The sequence below is a fragment of the Eriocheir sinensis genome, unplaced genomic scaffold (genome assembly GCF_024679095.1).
Source record: "Eriocheir sinensis breed Jianghai 21 unplaced genomic scaffold, ASM2467909v1 Scaffold112, whole genome shotgun sequence".
Lineage (NCBI taxonomy): Eukaryota > Metazoa > Arthropoda > Malacostraca > Decapoda > Varunidae > Eriocheir > Eriocheir sinensis.
The window spans coordinates 676,881-681,790 of NW_026110430.1; the positions used below are offsets into that span (position 1 = coordinate 676,881).

At 45.6% G+C, this 4,910-nt stretch overlaps 1 non-coding gene across 1 annotated transcript; it reads right to left on the reverse strand.

The window, feature by feature from the left end:
- Window positions 1–1,945: 1,945 nt before the first annotated feature.
- LOC126989274 (U6 spliceosomal RNA) lies at window positions 1,946–2,052 on the reverse strand. The gene has a single exon (XR_007743147.1). It is a non-coding gene; the product is annotated as a U6 spliceosomal RNA (small nuclear RNA).
- Window positions 2,053–4,910: the final 2,858 nt, after the last annotated feature.

Here is a 4,910-nt window from a genome sequence, read left to right on the forward strand (position 1 = left end):
AGAGAGGATAGGAAGAGGTAAGCAATTTATTAGGAAAGGGAGGGGGAAGGGTTTAGGTAGGAAGATGGAAAGGGGAGAGATAGGGAGGTAGGTTGATGGAGTGGATGAGGGAAGGTAAATAGATTGGAAAAGGAAGGGATGGAGGGGGAAAAGAGAGGAATGGGATGAAAGATAAAATAACGAGGGAGGGCGAGGAAATAGAAGGAAGGGATGGGAGGGCAGGAAAATAAGAAGCTAGAGAAAAAGGAAGGATGAGATAAAAAGAGAAGTAAAGGAGAAATAAGATAATCATAGATAGGTAAACAGAAGGGGAAAAAAAAGAGGGGAGGGAGAAGTGAGGTAAGAAAAAGAGAAAAGAAGAAAGAAGAGAGAAGAAAGAGAAGATAAGCAGGTAAAGGGAGGTAGAGAGAGAGAAGGATGGAGGCAATACGAAGTTAGGAAGGAGGACAGGTGTTACTAAGGGCAGGAGGAAGAGGAAGAGGAGGAAAAGGAAGAGGAAGAGGAGAGCAGCTGGTACGGTGAGGAAGGAGAGAAGGAGGGAGGGGGGACCAGGAGAGAGACGGGACCAGTTGTTTAAAGGGAGAGGGAGGGAGGGAGGGGAGAGGTAAGGGATGGCGGGAGAGTTGATATCAGTGAGGGACGAGGAGGAGGAGGAGGAGGAGGAGGAGGAATTAAGTAGAGAGAGAGGGACAGTTTGCGTGTAGGTGAGAGGATGAGGAAGAGGGAGAGAAAGAGGGGCTTGATGGAGGTAAAGATTGCTGAAAGGGAAAGTTTATGAGGGAAGTATAACGGAGGAAAGAAGGATGGAAGGAGGGAAGAAGGGAAGAAGTGCATGGAGGAAGGAAGGAAGGAAGGAATAAATGAAAGAAGAAAGGAAGGGGCAGAGAGATGGAGTAAAAAGGGAATAGAGAAAATATATAAAAACGAAAAGACTGAGGGAGAGGAATTGAAAAGAAAAAAAGGGAGAAGGGATGAAAAATAAAGGGGTAGGAATGAAGGGAGGAAGAGAGAGAGGAGGAAGGAAGGAAGGAAAAAGAAGGGAGAATATGATATGGAAAAAAAATGCTAGAAATATGAAAAGGACAGGTAAATGATAAAAAAAGAGAGGACAGAATAACAGAGAGAGAGAGAGAGAGAGAGAGAGAGAGAGAGAGAGAGAGATGTAAGGAGGGACTAGTTACCAATTACCTGTCGTGGACGCTGAAATTTTACCTGTCGTCTGGTTATTATGTAGGCGTGTTTGTTTCCCTTCTCTCTCTCTCTCTCTCTCTCTCTCTCTCTCTCTCTCTCTCTCTCTCTCTCTCTCTCTCTCTCTCTCTCTCTCTCTCTCTCTCTCTCTCTCTCTCTCTCTCTCTCTCTCTCTCTCTCTCATAAATAAGTAAACAGAGAAAAAAAATAATATTAACGATAAAATTGTCAAAGTGTCTCCAGCGGATTCGAACTTGGTACAGAATTTAAGTCATGACATAAAAAAAAAACTAAGTCAGATAAATTAAGTAGAATATAAAGATCAACTCGACAAATTGTAAGAATATATGTTGAATCTGATATTAGGACAAACAAGCCATCATAAGTGCGTCAAACAGCATACTCGCAGCTCTCATATTTAAGCCAAAGCAACCAAATGAAGATATATAAGTAAAAGAGAGAAAAAAAATGCCGCAAAATTGTAAACTTATCTGGTGGGGTTATAAACTAGGACAAACATAATACTCCCAGAGATAAGTCAAAACAAAATGATCTACAAGTAAAAATAAAAGTTAAAATTGCAAACATATCTGGAAGGATTCGAACCCAGGACAGGCGGGCGCGGGAAAGGCTGACCGCATGGCTTACAGGATGACGCGCGCGCCTAACACATCCCACAAACGTTCAATAACACGATGTTTGGTAACTTCTACCCACACAATCTTGGTATCAGTAAGTCCACGAGGGCGATGCGATTCAAAATGTGGAACGCTTCACGATTTTGCGTGTCATCCTTGCGCAGGGGCCATGCTAATCTTCTCTGTATCGTTCCAATTTTAGTATATGTACCGCCGAAGCGAGTACAATGTCGAGAGGGGGACGACGCGGTCATATGGTTCAAGGGCTGGGCAGTGTGTGTGTGTGTGTGTGTGTGTCTCTCTCTCTCTCTCTTATATTTTGCCAGTGACCATAAAATCTCACAACCATTCCTTAATTTCGTGAAGCAGAAAATCTTTTGTCCCACTTATATTCTCTCTCTCTCTCTCTCTCTCTCTCTCTCTCTCTCTCTCTCTCTCTCTCTCTCTCTCTCTCTCTCTCTCTCTCTCTCTCTCTCTCTCTCTCTCTCTCTCTCTCTCTCTCTCTCTCTCTCACACACACACACACACACACACACACACACACACACACACACACACCTGGACAGAGCTACCTGAAGAAGGTTAATTGGTTTTCCTTATCACCTGTTTCATCAATGACCAGCTAGTGACTCATTGCCTTTCCCTCCCTCCCTATCCTTCCCTTCCTTTCCCTTTCTTTCTCTCCATACCCTGCCTGTCAATTCCCTCTCCTCTCTGACCTTTCTCGTAATTCTTCCTTCTCTTCCCCCCCTACCTTCTCCACCCTTCCCCAGTCCCATCCTCTTCCCCATCTCTCTTCTACTTCATCATTTTATCTCTGTTTCCCTCCTTCTCTTTTCTCTCCCACCTTTCTCCTTTCCTGCCGTTCCGTCTTCGCTTCTCTCACTTTTTCCCTTCATTACTTCTACCTCTCTTCTTCCATTCATCCTTTCCTGCTCCTCCTTTCTCCCTCCCTCTCTCCCTCCCTCCTTCTCACCTGCTCTTTCCCTCCCTCCCACTGAGTCATTGAAGGAAGGGAAGACGGGAGGGAGGGAGGGAGGGAAGGAGAGGAGGTGGGTAATGAAGATTTTAGATTCACGGGAGAACAATGAGTAATTACTGAGAGAGGAGGAGGAGGAGGAGGAGGGGAAGAGGGGTGAGTAGGAAGGGTGAAGAAGGCAATCCAGGTAGAGAAGAGGAGGAGGAGGAGGAGGAGGCAAAATAGGGAAGGGAGGAAAAGAAGGAAGAAAAGAATAATATGAAAGAAGGGATAAAGGGAAAAAAGGAAGAAAGGAAAGAAAGAATAAAACAAAGAAGGATGATAAAAGTAAAAAATGGAGAAGGAAAAACAAAGGTAAAACTGAAATTATGGAAAAAGGATGGAGAGAGAGAGAGAGAGAGAGAGAGAGAGAGAGAGAGAGAGAGAGAGAGAGAGAGAGAGAGAGAGAGAGAGAGAGAGAGAGAGAGAGAGAGAGAGAGAGAGGTAAAAGTGAAAAGAGACAAAAAAAATAGGAAAGGTTGGAAGGAAAAGTTAACTAGCGAGGGAGGGGAAGCTACGGAGAAGGGAGAGAAGAGAAAAAGGAAAGGGAAGGGAGGAAGGAAAGGGAGAGAGAAACGAAGGGTGGACTGGAGGAGAGAGAAGAGAAGTGGAGGGGTTAAGGAATGGAGGGTAGAAGAGATAAATGAGAGGGGAAGGAAGGGATAGAGGTAAGGAGTGGAGAGAGGGAGGAAAGGGAGGAGAAATACGAAAGGATAGAAGGGAAGAGAAAGAAGAAAAGACGCAGAAAAGGAGAGAGGAGGGGAGGGAAGGGAAGAGGAGGAGAGAGGAGAGGAGGTGAAGGGACGAAGGTTAAGAGAGAGGAGAGGGAGCGGCCAAGGGTTATGTTCCTGCTGTTGTTGTTGTTGTTGCTGATGGTGATGATGATGCCTCTACAATCAGCTGGACAACACGACTTCCGGAAACGCCTGTCTTGGTCCCTATGTGGTGGTGGTGGTGGTGGTGGTAGTGGTGGTGGTGCTGATGGTAGTGGTAGTGGTGGTGATGGTGTGGGGATGAAGGTGGATGGTCGATCTTCCCTTTATATCGTGGTGGTGATGATGGTGGTAGTGGTGGAGATGTAGGTGGATAGTGGTAAAAAGCTTTAGTGGAGGTGATGAGTGGTGGAGGTATTGATGGCGGTGTTGTTGTTGATAGGAAGTGTGTAAGAGGTGATACAGGGGGTGGGGGTGGTGGTGGTGGTGGTGGTGGTGGTGGTGGTGGTGGTTGTGGTGGTGGTGGTGGTGGCGGGGTAACACTGACCACCTGCTCTCGCCTGGAAGATATCAGTTTACAAGGTCAGAGAGAGAGAGAGAGAGAGTCATGCAGCTCTCTCTCTCTCTCTCTCTCCCTTCCTTCCTTATGCGCTCTAATCGTTTCCTTTCTTCCTCTTCCTCCGTTTCTTCCTTCCTCCCTTTCTTCGCTTCCTTCCTCCCCTTATTCCTTCCCTCTCTCCTCCTCCTCCTCCTCCCTTAAGCTTCTCCATCGTCTTCTTTCTTAACTGCCTTCCAACCTTCATTTATTTCCCTTCTTCTTTTTTCTCTTTCTTCCTCCTTTCTCTCCTTCCTTTCCCCTCTTGTATTCCTTCTTGTATTCTTCCATTTCCTCTTACCACTTTCAATACTACTACTACTACTACTACTACTACTACTACCATTATCATTATTATCTGTTTCCACCATTTCATTCGCCCAAGTTTTCCATGTTATATATTTTCCTTTTCTTTCTGGCTCTGTTTTTATTCTCGCCACCAGAATATTTCGGAATGTTTCCCCCTTACAAAATATTTAGTCTCTCTCTCTCTCTCTCTCTCTCTCTCTCTCTCTCTCTCTCTCTCTTTTTTCCGGGAGCTCTCAGTGTCCTTCAATAAATCCAACTTGATTCTTTCGTTTCTTTTTGAATAATCGTGGTCGTCGCAACAGGTAAGAGCTGGCACGTGATTGGCCGCCTGGTGATGACGTCAGTAGCGTGAGAACCAATAGGGAGCGAGCATTGCCGTGATTTAGGTGTTTGGGTGGATGGAAGTGTGTGTGTGCGTGTGTGTGTGTCGACTCACTGGTAAGAGTGGA